The sequence below is a fragment of the Schistocerca nitens genome, chromosome 3, assembly GCF_023898315.1.
Source record: "Schistocerca nitens isolate TAMUIC-IGC-003100 chromosome 3, iqSchNite1.1, whole genome shotgun sequence".
Lineage (NCBI taxonomy): Eukaryota > Metazoa > Arthropoda > Insecta > Orthoptera > Acrididae > Schistocerca > Schistocerca nitens.
In genome coordinates, this window is record NC_064616.1 from 591920350 (window position 1) to 591946012 (window position 25663).

Sequence of the window (25663 nt, forward strand, 5' to 3'; positions counted from 1 at the left end):
GCTTTACTTATAATGTACTTTTAAAGATATAACAAGGGATGGCTCTTCTGATAGTGCATACGCGTCGATACTGAGTTACGGCATTAACATCTATTTATAAATAGCTGTTTAACCATGCGTAAGGCCACGGTCCAAGCTAGTAACATACATAATTCTACTAACCCCCTAAGACATCCCCCCCCACTGGTAAAAGCACAAATCGCACCCTGGTTCAGGAGGGTAATACGGAACGCCGTGCTGGATCCCAACGGCCTCGTATCACTAGCAGTCGAGATGACAGGCATCTTATCCGCATAGCTGTAACGGATCGTGCAGACACGTCTCGATCCCTGAGTCAACAGATGGGGACGTTTGCAAGACAACAACCATCTGCACGAACAGTTCGACGACGTTCGCAGCAGCATGGACTATCAGCTCGGAGACCATGGCTGCGGTTACCCTTGACGCTGCATCACAGACAGGAGCGCATGCGATGGTGTACTCAACGACGAATCTGGGTGCACGAATGGCAAAACGTCATTTTTTCGGATGAATCCAGGTTCTGTTTACAGCATCAAGATGGTTGCATCCGTGTTTGATCCGTGTTTGGCGACATCGCGGTGAACGCACATTGGAAGCGTGTATTCGTCATCGCCATACTGGCGTATCACCCGCCGTGATGGTATGGGGTGCCACTGGTTACACGTCTCGGTCACCTCTTGTTCACATTGACGGCACTTTGAACAGTGGACGTTACATTTCAGATGTGTTACGACCCGTGGCTCTACCCTTCATTCTATCTCTGCGAAACCCTACATTTCACCAGCATAATGCACAACCGCATGTTGCAGGTCCTGTACCGGCCTTTCTGGATACAGAAAATGTTCGACTGCTGCCCTGGCTAGCAAATTCTCCGGATCTATCACCAATTGAAAACGTCTGGTCAATAGTGGCCGAGCAACTGGCTCATCACAATACGCCAGTCACTACTCTTGATGAACTGTGGTATCGTGTTGAAGCTGCATGGGCAGCTGTACCTGTACACGCCATCCAAACTCTGTTTGACTCAATGCCCAGGCGTATCAAGGCCGTTATTACGGCCAGAGGTGGCTGTTCTGGATACTGATTACTCAGGATCTATGGCCGAGCAACTGGCTCATCACAATACGCCAGTCACTACTCTTGATGAACTGTGGTATCGTGTTGAAGCTGCATGGGCAGCTGTACCTGTACACGCCATCCAAACTCTGTTTGACTCAATGCCCAGGCGTATCAAGGCCGTTATTACGGCCAGAGGTGGCTGTTCTGGATACTGATTACTCAGGATCTATGCACCCAAATTGCGTGAAAATGTAATCACATGTCAGTTCTAGTATAATATATTTGTCCAATGAATACCCGTTTATCATCTGCATTTCTTCTTTGTGTAGCAATTTTAATGGCTAGTAGTGTATGTGTCAGTCTCTCACTGTCTCCTTTCTCCTGCTTTGGCACAGTCTCCTGTGTGCCTCTCCCACTGTCACTGTCTTCATTCCTTTCTCTCGCTCTTCCTTACCAGTGCCTCCTTCTCTGCCACTTTCACTGTCTCTCTGCCCCATTGCCGTTGTTCTCATCCCATTGTTTTTCTCTCCCACTGCCACAATCTCTTTCTTTCTCGCTTGCAGCCTGCTGTCTTTTTCTTCAACCACCTTTCTTTCCTCTCCACACACGTCCTTGGTTTGCTTGGGCTCTTAACCCCTAAACCAGTGAACTGTAACACATGGATCCAGGGGATTGGGTAACTGGGAAAATGTTTTCGTGCTTAAGTTCGCCGGTCTGAGAGGGTTTCCAGATCCCCGAAGTCTATATAGAAAGATCTCCGGTCATCCTTCTTTTTCATTTACACTGCCTCCTCTTTTTCTTGCTTCCACTGCTTCTATCTCCATCCAGCTCTCTTTCAAATCAGAGGTAAGGTTCGCCGGCACGTATATGCACTGAAACGTACAGATAATGGCATACTGAAGCTATCAGTTTCTGGATGTCGTGAATTCGTATTTCAAGTGCAAGCGCATGAAATACAAATTCATGACATCGACAGACTGATGGCTCCAGTTTGCAGTCAAGTCTTCAAAGAAAGCACTTGAAATACGAATTCACGTCATCCACAAACTGATGGCTCCAACATGCCAACATCAGTACCTTTGAGTGACTACACATGACATGCATGTGAGGGCTGAAGGAGGCATATTGTTTGTGAAAATAAAATAAAATAACTTTTCAAATTGCACAATTGTTTGGCGATTTTCCTTGTTAAATATTTTATAGAATTTGGTCGGTAAGCGGAGTTTGACTACCTTGTTCATCGTAATAATAATACTGATCAAAACATTATTTATTCTTGAGCGTTTTCTATTATCTCATTGTTATTTTTTTCCCCGGAACATAAGCCGTACCATCAACAGTAAAGTCGGTAACAATAATGGTACGATTCAGCGATTATACGCAAATACATAGCGCTTTATCGGCATAAGTGCATTTTGATGACTACTGACTAACGAGAAATGTTGATTTTAACAGCCAACCTGGCTCACAAAAATAATTCGCAAATCCAGATTCAGAATCTTATAATAACATTAATAATTCAGCTCTTAGTTCCATAACTCGTGCCAATACCTTTCCTGTGAGAAGCCACCTGACCTTTCAGTGATAAAGGAGATTTTGATGCAGCAAACCCATGTCTTCACAAACGATTCTAAATAATCGAGTTTGCAAAGCGTTACCCTTAATAGAGTTCACAATTTTGATCACCTCTTTAAGTACATTATTTAATTCAGAGGCCAAAACCGTGGCTGCCAGAGCTTGTCGATAAAGAAAGCAATGTGTTCATGAAGCGTTTGGCATTAGTGATCTTAATTTCGCAACGAGCACACTTTTATTGCCAGTCACATGCTTAGCACTATCACTACAAATAGAGATAGAAATGCTGATTGAAGCTAAGGTTTGTTTTATTTTTCGGAAAGGACAAAAATAGTTTAAGTCCCGAAACACTGTGGTAATCGGAGACAACGAGTATATCTTAGGAGGGAAAAAAGAAAATTACGTTCCAGCGTAAAAAGAGGGGTTGAGTACATTATTTTGCTATTTACCGAAAATTAGATTTGAAATTTGATTACCAAACGCAATAACCCGAGAATATAATGTGCTTTTCCCTTAAAAGCCTGTAAGGAAACCGTAGTATTTATTTAACAGTGGAACATCTGGATTGACTGTATTAGTCGATGAATTATACGAAGAATAGTTTAACTTCATTGCTGTTTCTACATCTGCAGGCAGTTGCGAACTGTTGTGATTTTACTGTACTGTGTAATTTCATTAGTGGAATGAAAGTGAACGTTTGAGTTGTGATCACAGTGTTAATGAACTTAAGATTTCACAGTGAATGTTAGCAAAATTTTACGCTGTCGAACTTTAAGACTTGGCCCCAGGCTTTCGTGATTTTATTGCCCGGCTACAAGTACTCATTTCGCATTTCGACAGTCTGTGAATGTTCTACTTTGATATCTTGAATCACTGTTCTGTTAAATTATCTATTAATGTGAGGCCACCATTCGCATATTTGTACACTTATTTGAATAAACATATGGTCATAAGTTTAAACCATCCGTTTCAGACATTATTATGCCATAAGGTTATTTTCGTATTGTTTACCTTTTAATTTTTATTATTAATTTATTGCTTATTTATTTATTTCATCTTTGTTAATATCTATGCTAATAAAACGATTTCTTGGTTGATTTATTATTCAGTTAGTGCTAAAAAGCAACAGTGTATGACCGACCCCTTTTGATTCAGCTAGCCACTGTGAAATTAAACGTTGTGCACTTCCTCTCAGCTGGTTTCGTTGCAGTTTGTTGGTCTCAAATGCAATTGTAATACCTAGCATGTAAAGTTGCATGACGTTCAGAATACAAATGGCATAATTCTAGAAACAAAACTAGCTTCTAAGTAATACAAGAGCTCAGAGTGGAAAAGAAACAAGAAATCACGAAAGTGCTTCTAGCTTTGATTTTAACTGATTTGTAGGGAAAGGCTATGTTTTGCTTAACCAGCAGGAAAGAATAACTTACAATTTCGGTTAACAAATGGTAAACTACAGTTGGTTGGTTCTGGGGAAGAGGACCAAACAGCGTGGCCATTGGTCCCATCGGATTAGAGAAGGATGCCCTTTCGAAGGAACCATCCCGACATTTGTCTGAAGCGATTTAGGGAAATCATGGAAAACCTAAATCAGGGTCGCCGGACACGGGTTCGAACCGTCGTCCTCCCGAATGCAAGTCCACTGTGCTAACCACTGTGCCACCTCGCTCGGTGTAAATTACAGTAACAGCATTATTATTTATTATTATTCCAAAGAAAATATGTAGTATCGGCCTACCTATGTACGTGGGGGACATAGAAAATCAGTCTACCATCATCTTCGCTGTATTCATAGACTAGACTAAGTTACGACTGACAGGTGAAACCTTTGGCAGTTCGATGAAGGAAGTATTGTAGATAGGACAGAAGACTACATTTCACAGTTTATTCGTTTATTTAGTTATTTAGTCCATGGCTGCATCATTAATAATTACTTTTCACAATTATCCTAGTTTACGAACTAATATCCAGGCAACTATCGTAGTCTATTGATCCCTCCTTCACCAACGGGACCTCTCTTGGATCGCCAAGTAAAGCTATCATAGAACATTTTTGGACCACATGGTGAATAGTCTGCTTTTCAGTGTCACAGTCACAACTTGGAGATCGTTCTACCTTTACTGATGGTTGCAATGTCTGAGTGAACTTGAAGGTGAGGGTTTTGCTGTAATTTTTTGTACTCCCGTACAAGTGCACTTTCCCGCAACATAGATGTGTGTAGCTAAGTGTGGGTAGCCGAAAATTAGGTGTAGGTCTGGTTGTACCAGTTATAAGACGCAAGATACGGTAGAGCTGTGTGTCAACAAGTGTTGAGTATTATTCATTCAAGGTGGGGAGCAACATGATGTTCCACAGAGTTTTCGGGGAATTTTATTTCGAGTTTTGATTTATGTAGCTGTTCTTGATAGATGTTGTTTGTAAGTGGGCGTACTGTCAAGCTTGACCCCTCCATATTCCGGGTTTCTGTTATGTCTGAGTAGCGTTCCTTCGAAGTAGACAGTGAGCTCTTTGTTGGCCAATATTTTTTACGCTCTTCACTTGAAACTAGTTTCGCTTTTCTACTGCACCATGCGCCAAGTTGTCGTATCCGTATAAAGTATAGCCATCCACTGGATAACTAATGAAATATGGACTGTTCCGACAAAATAACGTACCATAGAGCATATTTATACGATACTATTATTTTGCTAATTCCTGGCATTCCACGGCGTGTAATTTAACTCTTTATTTGACACAGTTTTAAAATTCAGAGAAAAATTTTTGTCACAAAGGTTCCTTAACCAGTCGGTAAAAACGGAACTCTTGTAAGATCACTTTGTTGTCCGGCTGTCTGTCACTTAAGAACCCTTTTTCTCAGGAATGAGTAGAGGTATCAAGTTGAAATTTATGTCAGTTACTAAGATCTACGGTCTGTTGACGGTGTCAAAAATGTATGCATCTAAGTCCATGAAGTCAAAAGATACGGCCATTTATGCCACATATTTCGACAGTCGCACATTAACTCTTCAAAACCAACGGATGAGCTGCATACATAATTAAATTTGCACGTAATGCTCAGAGTGCGAGTCTTACTCGCACTCGTCCAAGCTTTTTTTTCTAGTATACGATACTTCCTAAATGTGTTTAAGTAGTTATAACAATCTATTTTTATTTATTTTAAAGGATATAGAAATTTCTTCATGAGCAATTAAATCGTTCCAGACCCTAAAATCATAGTTATTTTTCAAATCAGTGGAAACATGTCTGTATATACTTTAAAAGACTGAACTGACAAACTCGACGGGAAATCTTCTCCCTTTCGTGATCAATATAACTAAGGAAAAAGTGCTTACCATGTGGCAGTTCATAGTTCCAATGCAACCCGCTTTCTATATTCTATCTACTAACATGATACTGCGATACAAATATAGACGCTGCCAACTGTGTGTAGCCAGTAAGTGACGGAGAGTAATACTGGCATTTAAAAAGCATTACGACGCTTAGTGTCCGTACATTGGCTACTGACAATCATTTTTACTTTAGAGCAATTGTCCCCATTAAAGGGCAAAGTGTTTCATACGATTATCGATGTACGGTGTAGTCCGTATAAATGAATTAACGCGACAAAAGAGTACGCTGTACAAAAAAATTAACAGAAAAGAGAAATTTCGAACATAAGATCGTCGGCTGATGGGAGACTGTGATCGGTCCGCGAAGGCCGTCCACTCTCCCCCACCGCTCTTCCTTACACCCCTAATACTTCGCCCCCTGCAGCGGCAACATGGACTACGCATCAAAGTAGCACTCCACCATGTTGGGGTCGCTGAGTCCATGAATAGCTGCCAGGAATCTAGATTCTCGAATCTGCTGCCTTCGTCATTATGAGGTTAAAATATTGTGTGCAAATTTTCCGATATGTAAGAAAATTTGGCTTTGCAGAATGATTATGTGTGTCGGTGGCTGAGTGGATATGCGTCATAGCACAATTTCAGATGTTTTGAAATCAGCCCTTCTACATCTACATCTACATAGATACTCTGAAAATCACATTTAAGTGCCTAGCAGAGGGTTCATCGAACCACCTTCACAATTCTCTACTATTATTGCAATCTCGTATAGCGCGCGCAAAGAACGAACACCTATATCTTTCCGTAAGAGCTCTGATTTCCCATATTTTGTCGTGGTTATCGTTTCTCCCTACGTAGGTCGGTGTCAACAAAATATTTTCACATTCGGAGGAGAAAGTTGGTGATTGGAATTTCGTGAGAAGATTCCGTGGCAACGAAAAACACCTTTGTTTTAATGATGTCCATCCCAAATCCTGTATCATTTCAGTGACACTCTCTCCCATATTTCTCGATAATACGAAACGTGCTGCACTTCTTTGAACTTTTTCGATGTACCCCGTCAATCTTATCTGATAAGGATACCACGACGCGCTGCAGGTAAAATAGGACGGACAAGCGTAGTGTAGGCAGTCTCCTTAGTAGATCTGTTTCCATTTTCTAAGTGCCCTGACAATAAAATGCACACTTTGGTTAGCCTTATGCACAACATTTTCTGTGCGTTCCTTCCAATTTAAGTTGTTCGTAATTGTAATTCCTAGGTATTTAGTTGAATTTACGGCCATTAGATTTGACTGATTTACCGTGTAACCGAACTTTAACGGATTCCTCTTATCACTCATGTGGATGACCTCACACTTTTCGTTATTTAGGGTCAACTGCCAACATCGCACCGTCCAGATATCTTTTCTAAATTGTTTTGCAATTTGTTTTGATCTTCTGATGACCTTATTAGTTGATAAACGACAGCGTCATCTGCAAACAACCTAAGACGGCTGCTCAGATTGTCTCCCAAATCGTTTATATAGATAAGGAACAGCAAAGGGCCAATAACACTACCTTGGGGAACACCGACCCTTAGTGTCAAAATGTAGCTCCCCCCATAAGTGGCCGGGTCATTCAGTTTCATGGGAAGGCCAGACCATGCCCGGAAAACCACTGTGATGATAAAAGAACTTCGTGCTGATGACAGCTTTAGTTAAGTTTAAACATCATTAATTGAAACCATATACTGTATATTAAAAGTATTAGTGCTTGATATTGAATGGGAACTTTTGGAGAGAACCATGGCTGCAATTCTCGCTCACTGTGGGGTGTACTTTTCTGTTCGATTGCCAAAACGAGAGAGATGCTTTTCCAGTACGCTGTCAGCATGAAAGCGGAAGCCCATTGCCCCAGCCATATGTGAGAAAGTTCTTTCTTACTTCCGACGTGATATAAATACATGAAGTGCACGTCCTGCATTTCCATTCCATACGGATATTTTTGAAACGCTACAAGCATCAGTGCAAAGTTTACATCACGTAATGATGAAGAGGAATAGTGATTATTTTAAGAGGTTGTAGTACGGTAGACACTAATTTGAAGCAAACATTATATATTGTGGTAGAAGCAGTAGTAGTAGTAGTAGTTTTATTTATTCATAGAACACTTTTGCAAGGCTATTGGACATATCTAGTCATTGCAGTTTAAGAACAACAAAAATAAGTAATTCAGACGTTTGGATACTTACAAGTCTAGTTTGACAAGGATGGAACATGTATTCGGCCGTGGCCTTGTAGTAGAAACCATCGTGGCATTTTGCTGAAGTAATTTAGGGAAACGACGGAAAACCTAAATCAGAATGGCTGGATGAAAACTTTAGCCCTCATCCTCCCGACTACAAGGCCACTCTGTTTAAAACAGTGCTACCTCATTCATTCATTAATATGATGTGTGTCAGGTTTTTATAGGTTACAGAGATACAGCTGTTATAATGTAACACAAACAAATACCCACACAACTCATCAAACAAAGGCAAATGATTAAGATCAAAGTTGATTTTCATAAATGTTACCTCCTACTTCGGTGCAGTTTAGAATTCGCTTGATATCACCATGAGCAACTCTACTAAGGGCGTCTTGACGGTCTCCTATGTGGACTGCGCTATTCATAATCCTAAGGATCGATTCGTCTCTTGTGTTTACTTCTTCTTTGTAGATTTCGCCTTTCAACCATCCCAACAAACAAAAATCTAAATGAGCAAGGTCCAGGAGCATTTGTGACTACCATTTCTGATGATCCATCTAGAATATGCGGAAGTCCCTTCACGCTGGAAAAATATATCCATCCTTTTGACAAATGAAACCCTTGCAGTAATACTAGAAGGTCGTTTTTAAGGAAGTCTGGATTGCGGGGCGACGTAGGACGATGCGATAACACAACAGGCCGAATCAACTGATTGTCTGTCATACAACACCATACATTTACTGAGAATTGTTCTTGAAAGTTTCTTTTTATAAAAGTATACGGGTTTTAGTTGGACCGATGAGAGTTAAGAGTGTTCTTGATAGCGTCGCAAGTGATGGTTGTATCAGCAAATATTAGTAATGGGTTTACTCGGCAACTTGCAATTAGCCAGTTACAAAAATTCCAATCGTCTACCTTTGTCTCAGTCTCGAAAGTGCTGAATTTGCTGTAAATGATAAGAATAGGGTCCGTGCATACGTAATTCTGCCATTTTGTTGAATGCTGAACGCCATTAGGTGTAGAAATTCCGTGCGTGTGTGTCGAACGTCTACACTCTACCAGTTGAATAATGTCTTTAACTTCATACACACTCTGTTCATTTGCACGTTCAGATGAAGTATGACTGCTGAGCTCTGCTCCAGTTCCACACAGTTTAGTGAAAACGAAAGTAAACGCTATTGAATCACGTATCTGCAGTTAGGAAATCGTCTACCGTATTCTCTACAAGTAGCAGTAGCATTTCCATTACAAAACTCGTGCAGAAACATTATACCGGCATATTCAACATTTGTATAGCATCGGACAGAGGACATGAGCTCTTTCTAAGCTCTAATGAACCACAGCCATGTGAACTATAGGGAACAAAGGATTCTAACGCAATTTTCGTTTCGCTGTGGCAATAAATTATCTGTTTCTAAAGAGTCTTCCGGTGCATGAACTTCGGAGTGTTGGGCTTGGTTTGCAGGTAATACTACATTTTTTATTGTATCTAAGTGCATCTGATGATATTCCCAATATTATAATGTCTACCCCAAGTAATTAATAAAAAGCACTCTGTCTTCAGGCCACGAGTGGCCTACCGGGACCATCCGACCGCCGTGTCATCCTCAGTGGAGGATGCGGATAGGAGGGGCGTGGGGTCAGCATACCGCTCGCCCGATCGTTACGATGGTATTCTTGATCGAAGCCGCTACTAATCGGTCGAGTAGCTCCTCAATTGGCATCACGAGGCTGAGTGCACCCCGAAAAATGGCAACAGCGCATGGCGGCGTGGATGGTCACCCATCCAACTGCCGACCACGCCCGACAGCGCTTAACTTCGGTGATCTCACGGAAACCGGTGTATTCACTGCGGCAAGGCCGTTGCCCCCAAAGTAATTAATGACAATGAAAATGTTCGACTAGCACAGTTGTACGTTCGGGTTGTAAAGGACAAAGCAGTTTCGGGTTCTACGGAATGAAACAGATACTACAAAAACTGAAAGATTTACAATTATTTTCCTTTAACAGGAAAATATGGAGAAGTCACGAAATAAATAGGATGAAAATAAAAAGAGGAAAATGTTAGAAAAGTCAGACTTCTTGAAATGACAGTCATGGAAGCGAGTGAGGCATATTCAGTTCTAAGAGGTATAGTACATTAGATGATAGACCTAAAGCTTTATGGGAAAGCAAAGAGGTGAACGTGAAAGCAGTTTTAGGAAATAACAAGTTGTAAGATCCCTACTAGGTTTTGAACACAGGTCATCAGTGAGAGTAAGCAAGGTTATTGACCTTTGTAGCAGCCTGCTGCAACTCAGTCTCCTCCTGAATTTGATTTACAGCTCCCTTTCCTCGTATTGTTCTCGTCTTCCTCCAACGCTATCCTCCTGTTCTTTCACTTCTTTTAAACTAGTTTCTAATATTCCTTATTGTCTAATATTAGTCTTCATTTTCCCCGTATTAGCCGTTATTTGTTCAGTATTAACCCTCGTCTGTTAATCAGTTCTCCTATAAGAAACCTCATGCATCCCTCTACGTGTTTCACTAACAAATCACACGGGTTCCCGGGTTCGATTCCCGGCGGGGTCAGGGATTTTCTCTGCCTCGTGATGACTGGGTGTCGTGTGATGTCCTTAGGTTAGTTAGGTTTAAGTAGTTCTAAGTTCTAGGGGACTGATGACCATGGATATTAAGTCCCATAGTGCTCAGAGCCATTTTGAACTAATAAATCAACCATTTCATTTGTAAGTATACTGGTGCATGTTGAAAAAACACGTTGTGCTGGCAGTTTATCCGTATCCATCGTCACTAAGCAAAATGACAAGAAGTACTGATCAATTACACCAACAAGTTCTACAAGAAATGGAAAAATAAATCATCGCAATATACTCTCCAATAGTAAATTCACTTGTCATTTACACAGATGAAAACCATAGAAATAGAACGTTATTCCACTGTATAATAAGCTAATATGAGTCCATCTGATTAAGAAACATGCCTCGAACTACGTTGTACCACAAACAAAGAAAATTCCTCACGAAAACCATCACTGTTTCGATGCCCCTGCCCACACATCATTATTGCAGCAAAATCTAACGAAATTCTCAAACGGCAAATTATTTCAAAATAATAACCAGCCACCAGTGCTGTTTAATTTCATCAAGCAAATTAAATAGTCAAAATTTCAAATGTAAACTTCCAAAATTTTTTTCGGAGAACTCTCAGTGCTGAACTGGAAACAATACTTTACGACCAATGAAACCATCGAAGAAGACTGGATTCTATATATATTCATTCCATGTATGAACCATAAATTTTTTTACATAGGCTTATTTATTTCGGATAGCAATGACTATCTACAGGCCTCAGCACACACTATTTTCTAATTATACCGAGTCAACATGTGTAAGAACGGTACAGTCAACGTAATAAGCCAAACAATAGTAATATAAAATACAAGTACGACATACACTTACATTGTATACCAACAGAACGAACCTTATTTAACTTTGTAGTATGACAGTACCATACTTACGTAGGCTGACTCGATGTGGTTGGAAAATCGTGTGTACCCAAGTCTGAAGACTGTAATTACTGATCGAAATTAATAACGTCGTATAAGATAAAATAAAAGATGACACATCGGTGATGGTTGAGCGCATGAGATTTGTGTCCATATAGAGCCTAACATTCTTTATTGTACTGTACGTGTGATAAACGATGTTTCACTAAGTATTTATTTAATATTTTTATTTAAGACTATTCTGCTCCAAAGTTGTAGTTAATAACTTTATTCTGAATTTTTGCTTATTTGAGCCCACTTTTCCGGGAGAGCGGTGTGCTGACCACACGCCCCTTCTATCCGCATCCTCAACTGAGGATGACACGGCGGTCGGATGGTCCCGATGGGCCACTTGTGGCCTGAAGACGGAGTGCTGAGCCCACTTTTCCCGTCGTGGAAACTTAGTCCTAAGATGTATAACTTATATTTACTTTAATTTAATGTTTATAATCATATATGGTCAAATTAAAATTTTTTGTAACAAAAACGACTGTTTAGAATTTCATGTCCGTTGCAACCTTCTAAAAATTTACACGAGCGAAATGAAAAAGGTTTAAAAAATATGAAAAATGAACGAAGGTAAATTCTTAAGACACTGAGTGTTATAACACTGTTAAGTAACGTATCACGGTATTTTTTAATGTGAAAAATGTTCCGGTAAACCTTTCAGAAAAAAATTACAATTCTGAAAAAGCTTCCGTGTTCGATACTACTCGGCCTTCCCCTACATTGAGAAGCGTAGCATATTAACATGATTTGATATTGTTAAATATCATTGATAAACTATTTTAAAGCATGCAATATGTAACGACAATATGTAACGACAATATGTAACGACTTCATTTGAGTTCCCAATGCTGCGAAAATATTCTGCAGAAAAATTTACAAAATCCGTTTCTGTGATGGCGATAGAAAACTGTAACTCACGGAAAGTTTGTAGATCAGTATCAAATTTTCTTGCTTAAGAGACAATATTGACATCATAGGGCGACATCTCGGCCCATATGGGATAGCGGGGCCATTGAAAGAGGAATTCAGTTTTCACCAAACCATGGTTATTAATACAAGCTTACCACTTACACATTTTGAATCTAAATATTGTAAAGTATCATATTAAATACCGGGTGATCAAAAAGTCAGTATAAATTTGAAAACTTAATAAACCACGGAATAATGTAGATAGAGAGGTAAAAATTGACACACATGCTTGGGATGACATGGGGTTTTATTAAAACCAAAAAAAAAAGTTCACAAAATGTCCGACGGATGGCGTTGGACAGCAAAACGTCAGTGACTGCGCATGACAATCGTGTATGAAAGGAGCCGTAATAAGAGAGAGAATCAGATCCGCCAGCAGTCGCAACATGTTGACGTTACCTGAAAAGGCGCTTTTAGTGAAGCTGTATTATCAGAATGGGGAATGTGCTAGTTCAGCGTTACGATCCTATCAGCATAGGAAGGGGATTCGAACGGGTAAAGGTTCGTTGACAAATGCAACTGTGGCGAGAATGATTTCGAAGTTCGAAGCCACGGGTTGTTTAGACGATAGACCTCATTGTGGCCGACCGAGCACAAGGCGTAATGTTGCTGAGACAGTTCAGGAATAAATGGAGACTGTAGCGGGTTCGTCTATGCACGGGGAAGTCAGCGCTCGTGCAGTCGCACGTCGCACTGGCATTCCATACACGACTGTTTGGTTGGCACTTAGGCGTATCCTCCGATGCTATCCGTACAAAATCCATCGGCATCGTGAACTGTTACCTGGCGATTTAGTGAAGCGGAGGACATTTGCGGTGTGGGCGTTTCAAAAGATGGCGGAAGAAGACGATTGGTTGAGTAACGTGTTGTGGACCGACGACGCTCATTTCACGCTCCGAGGGTCTTGTCAACGCCCACAACTGCAGAATTTTGGCAACCGAAAATCCTAGAACTGTCATGGAAACTCCATTGCACGACGAGAAAGTCACGGTATGGGTTGGGTTTACCACATCTACCTTTATCAGGCCTTTTTCTTCGAGGAAATGCGTGATTCTGGTTTTTTAACTGCTACCGTGACGGGTGAGGGGTACGCCGATATGTTACAGAATCGCATCATCCCGAGCCTGGCTGATAAACACCTGCTGGAACGTACGATGTTTAGCTGGCCGGTGTGGCCGATCGGTTCTAGGCGCTTCAGTCTGGAACCGCGCGACCGCTACGGTCGCAGGTTCGAATCCTGCCTCGGGCATGGATGTGTGTGATGTCCTTAGGTTAGTTAGGTTTAATTAGTTCTAAGTTCTAGAGGACTGATGACCTCAGATATTAAGTCCCATAATGCTCAGAGCCATTTTTGAACGTACGATGTTTATGCAGGATGGCGATCCACCCCAGATTGCTAGACGCGTGAAAGATCTCTTGCGCGCGTCGTTTGGTGATGATCGTGTACTCAGCCGCCACTTTCGTCATGCTTGGCCTCCCAGGTCCCCAGACCTCAGTCCGTGCGATTATTGGCTTTGGGGTTGCCTGAAGTCGCAAATGTATCGTGATCGACCGACATCTCTAGGGATGCTGAAAGACAACATCCGACGCCAATACCTCACCATAACTCCGGATATTCTTTTCAGTGCTGTTCACAATATTATTCCTCGACTACAGCTACTATTGAGAAAATGATGGTGGACATATTGAGCATTTCCTGTAAAGAACATCATCCTTGCTTTGTCTTGCTTTGTTATGCTAATTATTGCTATTCTGATCAGATGAACCGCCATCTGTCGGACATTTTTTGAACTTCTGTATTTTTTTGGTTCTAATAAAACCCCATGTCATTCCAAGCATTTGTGTCAATTTGTACATCTCTATCTACATTATTCCGTGATTTATTCAGTTTTCAAATTTATACTGACTTTTTGACCACCCGGTATTTTTAAGTGAAAAAGAAAATACTGTAATGGAATTATTGCATTTTTCTGAAGGCTCACAGAGTAACCAATTTTTCCTACCTAAGCGGGTACTGTGGCCATTGTCATCGGAACGGATCCCACGTTTGTTTTTCTGATTTCCGGGCTCTTTTTCTAGGCATTTTCGCGCCCTGCTATCTGACAGAACACCAAACGGTTGCAGCAGCCCATTTGCAATTGGACTTTTGTGTTAAGCCAAATATAGCAGAACAGAGGCGGTTTGAAATAATATGACTTAAGTAACTGAAAACTGTCGCAAACGGGTAGAATGACGGATGGTAGCTCTCTGCATAAAACGGTTTAGAAGTTAGTTCTATCTGTTTATTATGCTTGTTTTTTGAAAGTAAATGACTCTTACTGGGCTGAACACCTCGGCCACTTTTCCCGTCATATAGTGTGAACACCTTTCCCGTTCGGTCGCCGTGTCAGCATTAGTGGTCCACACAAGCAAGCATCAATCTGAAAAAAATAACGACGAACTACATTTGTAGGCCAAAAGACGTTGTTTAAACACCGAATTCTAAAAAATTATTCTTCTACATTGAATTGAGGTGTCAAGAATAATGTAAATGACTTAATTTACATCAGACGACGGAAAGCAAAAATGTTTGTACCAAAAACTAATGGAACAAGCTCCCTCTCTCAGTCTCACTGCCAACAATGGCGACGTATTCTTTACCAAATCCTCCGTTACCGATCTTTCTATTAACTGTTAACCTACATAAATTAGTATATTATATTGATTAATAATAGCATCCGAAAAATGAGACACCATCACAAATGTTTAATAACTGTTCTGAATGTCATTTTCTTTTTTTGCATTGTGTTACACCAGCCTTAATTCGATTTCATATTACTTGCTACAAACAGTACCACATTTGAAGGTGACCATCTCTTTATTGCGCATTATGAATCCATGTTACTTCGGTCTGACATTTATACTACAGCAAATGGTCGGTGCCACTGAGTTACCTGCCCTGCAAGACAAGCAATAAAATATTCCGCTCCTCACTTCTATTTGTCCAGCAGTGGCCGCACTACATGCCACTCTGCCCCTGGTGTAAGCGGCAAATTTTACCCAGCTCACGGCCTAACTCACCAACCTCAATTAAAATTAAGCATATCTTATAATATTACTGTTTCTGTAAGTATTGTTGATTGTTACTGTGTTGTAACCGGGAACCTCTTTTGATGCTGTCAGTTGTCAGGATGAGCATTACTGCAAAGGGCATTTGATTCTAAAGCATTATGACAGAGTGAAAAAAACACTAAATAAATTACTTTTTCTCTCTTAACAACATGTGGGCAGGGTGGGTTCTTCCTTGGCTCGGGTATGAGGTAGAATGAAACAGCATTTTTACATAAGATAACTTTTATTGAAAGTTTGTACAACGGTTTTTTTAGTGGATTGTTCTGGCTGGGAGAGCGGCAGCTGTGTCGTTTGCGAAGCCTTTTGCTGCGTGAGCGGCGGCGTCTGATTACGCCGGTGTGTATCTCGTGTCGCCGTCTCGCCCAGTCGACTGGAGACGCGCATCGTTTGGTGGCCCGTTTAATTATCGAGAACGAAGTCGTGGATCGGATGGTGATACCTTGCTTGGATGTGGCGTCCCAGTGTTTCTTTTCTCTAAGCGGCCGCGTGTGTTGTGCGTCGGCCAGCGGAGCGGTGCGGCGGGGGAAGGCCAGTGTCCCGGACTCGAACAACGGACTCCAGTTTGCCAGTCTTCGGCTGTCAGATCTTCATCCCAGCTCACAGGTGACTGCTGATGTGAGGCCGTCTCCTTCCCGTCCTCACGAGTCACCTGAGTGCGTAAAAATCAGTCTTCAAATACCTTCCAGCTTCTGTCTTCTGGTGGCGAGGCTGCTGCTCGCTATTCCATTACAGCAGCGGACTTGGTGCTTCTGTGTACGATGTAGTCTCTTCCTGCATGACGGTCTTCAGCACCGAAACTGAACTGAAAGTTACTACTGTCGGGCCCACTGCGTCTCGCGTATTTATTCACTTCAGTTCACTGGAGGTGAACGACTTCACGGTCATTGCCTCTTCTGTCATGTTGAAAAGCTTCTCGAAGAATCTTCTTAACATCGGTCATTGGCTCTTGGAATATAGGCGAGGGCCTGTGATCACATGTGACAATTGAGAAACATGTGAGCCGTTCGGGCGATGCCCTGACGGCTGAATCGACAGCTTCTGCTTATGTGGGGAGGGCGATGGCTTCTCTCGAACGTGCTGACTTCCAAGCGCCGGCCGTTGCCACTGCTGCTTTGCCCGTTGTTTGCCAGTGTGTACTTTTATAAACTAAACTAAGTTTTTCATTTATTTTCCAATTTCTACTTCACTTTACATTAATTTCACTAATTTATTTACCTATCTTAAGTACCACTCAACGTTCCTCCACTCTTCGGAGAAATTCGCCCTGGAATAAAAATACAGCCTTAAGAAGCTCTTGACGTTAGCTGACGTTTTCGGATTCTGCCGTTAGTTGCTCGATTCATATTATTATAGTATTCGGCTGAGAAACATTCCATTCGGGCAGCCTGAGGTCCACGGGCCGCAGTTTGACGACCACTGACCTATGCTATGTTGTATTAAAATTTACTCAGGATTGTCTTCTACGTTTGCAGTCAGTGGCATGTAAATTATAAGCTCCGACTTCAGGACATTCGGGCCAAGCACAGCCTCCCGTCAGAGCTCCGTCGAACCGAATAGGATGAGGTGATCTATAGTATTTTGTCACCCCGGATGCTGATAAGAGACTTGGAGATGAGGATAATGGACTTGCAGATGCTATGCAGATGGCATTTCCCTTATCCGTGCATCTCTCTTGTCAGTATACTAGGGGTAGTCGCCTGAGAAAAATAAAGTTACGTTATTATTTTTTGATTATTTGCAGGTATACGCTTCAGTCGCGGTACACACTGAATCTCGCGCCACAGCACCACATAGCACAGCCAGAGTAGTCAAATGAATTGGCGCGGCCCATTGATAAAGTGGAGTATCGTGCAGTAACTCGTTTTCTGTATTTCAAGGGGAATAAGCTGTTAAGTTCGTGGAAGTGTAAGGCAACGATGCACCATTATACACAGTCCAGTCACATTAACGTAACCACTGCCATGATCGACGTCAACGTACAATAGCCACTCACAGACGGTAGGTAGCAGCACTAGCAGTGGAGGGTATATAAAGAGTGTTGTGGGATGCGGAAAATAGTGAAGTCGTTGTCATAATACGGAGACGGAGCGATTAATCTGACGTCCAAAAGTGCATGATCATTGGCTTCCGAGCCAAGGATGGGAACATTTCCGAAACGGATATGTTTGTAAACCGTTCGCGTGCCACCATGGTTGAAGTACACTGTGAATGGCCAAATAACGCTATCTAAGGCAACTGTGGTGCACTACAGGTTACAGATGGTAGGAGTGAGCGACAGCTGCGAAGATGTATACGGGCGAACAGACGTCCAACCAAGGGTATCAGCAGTGTCTCCTCAACGACGGTTCAGAGAACGTTGCTCGGCAGCAGGCGACTGGTTCATGCACCGATGCTGCCTACTGTTCATCGGCGACGAAGGCTGAAATTTGCGACCAGTACCGCGACTGGACATCCCCTCAGTGGCGCTAGATGGACTTTTCACGTGAATCACGTTTTATGCTCCATCGGGCAAATGGCTCTTGGTGTGTACGGCGTGAAACATCTGAAAGCAAACAAACAGGGAGCCCTACTGTCTGGCGAATGTTTTAGTCGCATTCCCTGTGTGATCTCGTCAGTAGTGGACCAAAGCTGTTTGTGGTGCAATTTGTTGGTGCGGATTGCCTATATCAGGGGCAGGTATGCACTCAGGGGCAAACCTATTGTTCTCCTTTGATTGACAGTTACTTAACGTATTGTTCTCCATTGATTGACAGGTACTTAACCTATTGTTCTGCTAAAAGGATCCTTCATTTTGACTGACAGGTACTTAACCTATTGTTCTGCTAAAAGGATCCTTCATTTTGATTGACAGGTCCTTAACCTATTGTTCCCGAGCCCCTCCCCCTGGGAGTTAAGCAGAATGTGTGGTGTCACCGCCAGACACCACACTTGCTAGGTGGTAGCCTTTAAATCGGCCGCGGTCTGTAGTATACGTCGGACCTGCATGTCGCCACTATGGTTGCAGACCGAGCACTGCCACACGGCAGGTCTAGTCTAGAGAGACTCCCTAGCACTCGCCCCAGTTGTACAGCCGACTTTGCTCATTTGCCGAGACGAAAGTTTAGCATAGCCTTCAGCTACGTCATTTGCTACGACCTAGCAAGGTGCCATATTCAGTTACTATTCTGAACAGGTAATATTGTGAATCATGTACCGTCAAGAGCGACGTTCATCATTAATGGATTAAAGTTAAGTATGAAACTAATTCTGTCTGCTTTCTGAATTCTAATTCTTGTGTCATGTTCCAGACCTCACGTCAGTATAGTTCTTCCCTCCTCACGCCAGCCTGCGTGAGCTAAAACGCGTGCATTTCGGCCTCCATTCCTAACACGGTGTTGGCTCTTCTGCCAACTACAACAGAATGTATGACCGGAAATCATGTGACCAGAAATCCAATCATCTCGGATCTTTAAAGTTTAAAAGAAGACTTCACAGCCACAACTGACCAGTCTTCCTCAGAAGTTGAAAGTGTCCTCATGGATTCCTGCAAAGTGCTAAACATCCCTCAGCTATTAGGGAGGAAGACAAGACCAATAGACGAATGCTTCAGTTTGTTGTTATTACAGCAGAACCTGGATAATCTGACTACTGACATTGCCAACATAAATTACACCGAAAATAGTAAACTACTTAGCGAGAAGAATGTAAAAGTGCTTACACCTATTACAGAACCGTTTTGCAAGAAACATTATGGTGATTAAATTCTGTGACTAAGTGGACTGTCAGGAATATTTAGAAAGAGGACGCTCTGTAATGTTAAAGAAGGAGATGTGTGTCTCATTTAGCTATTATCTACGTAGTAAATTCTGAAATTTCGTCACTGTAAGACATGGTGTCAAGGCGAAGCTGCCTTTCCTCCTACTCGGGAACGACGATATCACAGCAAGAGTGATATGGGATAAAAACGGCAAGGAAGCACTGGAAACTATTTCGAAGAAATACAAAAATCCTGTGGTTATACCATATAAAGTGGAATTACCTGACGTTAAAATGGTAATGGAGGAGTTTCCTGGAATATTACAACAGCTACGTGTAGACGGCTATTACCTTTTGGATTTGGACATAACGCAAGATTTCATCGGAATTTTTAACAAATTGAGATGTGCAATTACTTGATATCAACCCAGGATTTCTGCATGGGAGGAGGTCACCAGGACAGTAGCAATGTAATTGTGGACAACGATAAGACAGTTGGAATGGACTGTCTAACGTGGTTAAGCTGCAATTGTAGTGTAAAGATATATAATAAATTTATATGTCAGATCACAAGTCCAGGAGTGAACAAAGATATTGGTAACCACATTATAGATTTTATAAAATGTCCAGACATGCGACTACGAGAAACTTTTAGGTCTTCCTTGGCTGAACAGGATGGCTACCATGGCTACAATATACAACTACAGAATTTATCGTGTATTCGACCCTGTGCGTGAGTGTTTACGTGTATTAGACACCAATAAACAATATTTACAATGTGCTTCACTTTACTCTGTGCCACTTGCTTCCATGTGATGGCAATTAACTATAACGTACAGAATAACTGTTGTGTTGTGTTTAATGACGTTCTGCAGTTTGTGTATTGGGGTAATAAGAATACCCGAAAATTTACAGGTGTGCAAGTAAGTCTTCTAGATACTCCAGACAGAAAAAAGCTTATCAGCTGTGTTCTGTCTGTATACAGTTTTAATTATCTACCTATAAACTATGCGGAGATTCTTAACTCTGACTCGAATAAAAACAATATAAGTATTATACAGAAGTGTTATGTTACAGCAGGAGAAACTTATTTTTCTCAGTCTAGAACACTGTTCTCCACAATACCGTCCGATACAGATATTACGGAATTGGGACTGGTTGACACGAGCAACGTTATTCCACAAGTCCTAAGAAAAAGAATAAATGTATCACAAAGACTAAAACCATTTCCCATTAAAGAAATTACACCTTTAAGTACAGTTCATGTTTTATGTGCACAGAAAAGGAAACTGGAAATGGAAGACATCGAAGTAAAGAAAACTAGAGTATACAGAGAAGACAACTGCTATAAAGGAAGAATATAAGCTGCAAATTCGAAAGGAAGAGGCTATAGCCAATGTATAGACCAGGTTTACCTATGGCTTTAAACACGGTGTGTGGAGAAATCTAGCTACAACTGGGGAATACAAGATAATAGCGTTTACTGTAAAGAGAAGTGGTAAGTGGCCATATGTTGGAATTTTGGCCGAAAACGACGAACTGGAGCATGTTTACTATGTTAAAGGACACATGAAAAATCTGTTTATCAAACACCATTCCTCCTTAGAGCTGCTTAAAAAGGATGGATACATTATACTTAAATGTGGTGAGCTCGATGTCATACACTTAGCAACAGAACAACCGTTTGCGTAACTTAAAACCAACGGAATAACAACCTTTAATGGCAATTCGTTTGCAAAAGTTGTAGACTTAAAGTTCTGTACCAAACTACCACAAGAATGTGCAGCATAAGAACATGCAGCATACACCCAGGAGGATGTGGAGTGTTATAACAACAGTGTCATGCAAGAAATAAGAGGAAAAATTAAAGTCCCTGAATGTTCTCCTCTAGAAGAACTGCCAGAAGAAATAGAACTAATTGTTAAAGCCATAAAGGAGGTAGTTAACAGGAACAAAATTAGATATATACTGGAGTTCGAAGACATACGTTCTCTGTATTTTTCAAATTACTGGCTGGAGAAAGAAATAGATGATTCAGATGTGGATTTAAGTTATAAGTTAAAAATTAAATTGGACATCATTAAAGCTACACCTACCAAAAATAAGGAAAGAATTGTTTTCTGCACGTAAATGAATATGCAAAAGTTAATAAAGATTTGGTACTAGAATATTTGCTTGTCTTATTCGCTAATCTACCAAAATTCCTGAGACATTTCCTATATACAATGACCCATGGGCATGTATTTCGGTTGTGGAAAGTGGATAGTCGGATGACCTTGAAAGGTAGTTGAATCTAGGTTGTTGAAAGAACAGTGAGCCCCTTTTCGTACCTATATGAAGTTGTTTTTTCCAGTCAAATACCGCGACACTGAATATAGACTGTGATCACTGGAGTGTGTAGTATCAGATCAGCAGTGCGGTTACACATAGCCCACGATACAACCTCGTAATAAAATTACCGAATTTAGGAAGTGATTCGGCTAAGGAACGTGGTATGAAACCGGTATTTGCAACTCCCTCACGCAAGCGCCGCTAGATATTTCTCCAGTATTTGTAACGCAGTCTGTCTAGATGGCATGTCAAAGGTTCTGCCATATATCCACTGAGTTATAGACGATGGTTGATTGAGAAGGATCACACACAGTAGTAGATGGTGTGCTGATTGAGGTCGTAAGAAATGTACACTAGCTTTCCAGATCTCTAGTGCTACGCTTTCAGTAGAAATGATGTCTATGATTTGGAATCAAGTCTTTCCATTTAAGCACATACCTGCGTTGGATCCTATGGAGAATTCCTTTAATGATTACAGCCACTAGTGAATCATATTTCTGGCACTCCCATATCTCGAAACGAGCCACCTTTCTAGAACCTGTCTGCTACAGTAAAATTCCATCATGGTTTTAGGTAGTCCCTACACAACTTGCAACTGCCCCTCAGACTCTGCACTACCACCCATGCAGCTTTGCAATTGTGATCGTTCCAATTTAAGTCGGAACTGAGTAGAAGTCAGAGAAAGCTAAACCTACTACCTTCTGCAACCCGTGTAGAAACAGTCTAAGCTGAGTTAGTGCGACAGCACTGTGTTTTGGCCATTCGATGGAAATGGGAACACGTTGTCATAGCTCCGCCAACTATGCATGATGTGTCAGGTTAGCGCCAAACGAAGCCTGCTCCTGGAACACGAGGTAGCATAAAAGACAGTACAGGAACTGGGAGAAGGACGAGGATTTTGCTATTGCATTGTGGTGTCTCCCCAAACTTCATACAGATACTGCAGTCCGGAGCAGATCTGCGTCTCTCAGGTCCCATTCACATCTACCACCCAAACGTGCTATCATTCTTATTCTGTATGATTCAACAGAGAAAAATTACGAACTATAAAAGCTACACTAACTTTATCCGACAGAGAACTTCACAAGATTTTTACTGCATCTCTCTCCTCCCATATATCTAAATCAAATACCGCCTGTGTGCTGACATCAAGCACATGTGACGATCCTGTTAAATATACAGGCATCGATCCATTGCACAGACCAGTGTGAAGTTGAATCGCCTTTACTGTAGGAGGATGACAGTATCCCACAGACTATACAGTAAGTAGCGCTCCCTGTGACCCTGTGTCGTTATTTGAAACGTTGCTTTTTCTGCTGTAACACGCTTTGTACACTGCCCTACTTTTTCTTTTTCTGCCATGACATCGAGGTCTGTGTCAGGTTCTGAACTGACATTAACACGTTCTTATCCATTGCTTCTTACAGAAAACTAGATGTTGCATGGTACATATCATGTTGTTAATACTGCTACCACAATACGCCACACACACTGGGTGATTTTAAATAAAAGACAGTTACAACATAAGGAAACTGGAAGAGTTTGGCCGCGTTGTGGATCGTTTTCAAACTGCTGTCTGAAAGTGATTGAGGACCTCTACATTTAAACTCATCTGTCACAATGACGGAATAGCTGATGGCTCTGCGTCCCTTTTCGACTGATTCCTCATATTGGAGCCATGTACTCGATCACTGTTTCAGTGCTAGCCAACCTCGGAAGGTGCTGCACTCCCACCAAAACTCTTTCTCCAACTCAAACAATTGATGTCAGTCAATCGTTATGCGGTAACCAACAGCGCAACAGTGGATGGATGGGGTGGAAAAGACACCGTTGATGTACTTTAATAATAAGCATCACTGTTGATAGTGCGAACAGTTTTAGCAATTTTACAGTAATTTCAACACCGACCAATGATGCGACAGCATGTTTCCCAATTTCAATAGCATAGCTAAACGTCCCCTTCCCTACTTTGCGAGTATCATTGCGAATGTAGATAGATGACTGTGCAGTACGTCCATTCACTGTTATTCTCGAACATATGCATCATCAAAAGTATACCAGACAGCGCTCTACATATTTCTAGCACTTCGAGCATAGTGCATAATTTGCGATCTGTCTCTCTGCGGATGGGTGTCACAGAGCATTCTCGCAGTCTTAGGATAAAATTAGAGGCTGAAACACCCCCTCACATTGTCTTTGACCAACCCACTCTGCAGCACCGTTACCGATTTAATCTGCAGCTGACCAGAAGTAGACTGCTACATTCCGCGACTCGTGAATGAATGGAGCTACCCGAGTTTTTGCTCATCGAAGTACACAAGATTTCTCCGCGTGCGCCCATGTCGAGGAGGAGGGTAGCATCCGTTCAGTGTATAGTAGTAGATCTGAAAGTGTTGTGAATTAATAGCAGACGGTTAAGAAGAACAAGAAACGGGTGGTTTTTATGCGTGATGGAGCTCCAGAGGGATGAAGTTCAAAGCATTTTACGTAAATAAACTACGCTATCTATTTTAAAGTATTGTTCTAGTGTCTGGGATCGGTACCAGGAGGGTACTGGTAAGAGGAAACATAAACACAAGCACTCCTAAGGCTACTCGGTTCTGCACTTAAAACAGGCCACAGTGTTAGATCGTTTCAGTTTCTGACCTATCAGTCATGTGAGATGCAGTGCTGTTAATATTCCAAAGTAAGAAATATATTTCCAGCGCATGACATACATCCATCGTGCAGGTATCTCTACATTAAACTGTGGTAACAAACTGTAAAACGAAAAAACTACTTCCTTAAAATATCGATTCTGTTTGATATGTACACAACGTAGCTTTCCAGAGATGTATAGCGTCCACTGTTCACTCCGATCACGGTTCAGAAATTATACTATGCCCGCATTGTCCTGTATAAAATGATCGTTAGTAACGGAGAATAGCTCTTACAAGTCACACCAATATTCAGGAAAGGTAGTAGGAGTAATCCACTAAATTACAGGCACATACCATTAACGTCGATATGCAGAAGGATTTTGGAGCATATATTGTGTTCGAATATTATGAATTACCTCGAAGAGAATGAATGGTCCATTGACAAACAGACAAGAAGGGTTTAGAAAACATCGTTCTTGTGAAACACAACTAGCTCTTCACACACACGAAGTGTTGATTCTATTGAAAAGAGATTTCAAAATGATTCTGCGTTTCTAGATTTCCAGAAGGCTTTTGACATTGTCGCACACAAGCGGCTTGTACTGAAATTGCGTGCTTATGGAATATCATCTCAGTTGTGCGACTGGACTCGTGATTTCCTGTCAGAGAGGTCACAGTTCGCAGTAACTGGCTAAAAATCACCGAGTGAAACGGAATTGATTTCTGGTGTTCCCCAAGGCAGTGTTATAGGCCCCGTGCTATTCCTTATCTATATAAATAATTTAGGAGACAATATGAGTCCTAGGTTGTTTGTAGATGATGATGTCGTTTGCCGCATACTAAAGTCATCATTAGATCAAAATCAATCGCAAATCTATTTAGAAAAGGTATTTCTATCGTGCGCAAATTGGCAGTTGACCCTAAATAACGAAAAGTGTAAGGTCATCCAAATGTGTGCTAAATGAAATCCGTTAAACTTCGGTTATACGATAAATCAGTCAAATCTAAGGGCCATAAATTCAGCTACGTAGATGCCTAGGAAATACAATTACGAACACTTAAATTGGAAGGAACACACAGAAACTGTTATGGGGAAGGCAAATCAGAAACTGCGTTAT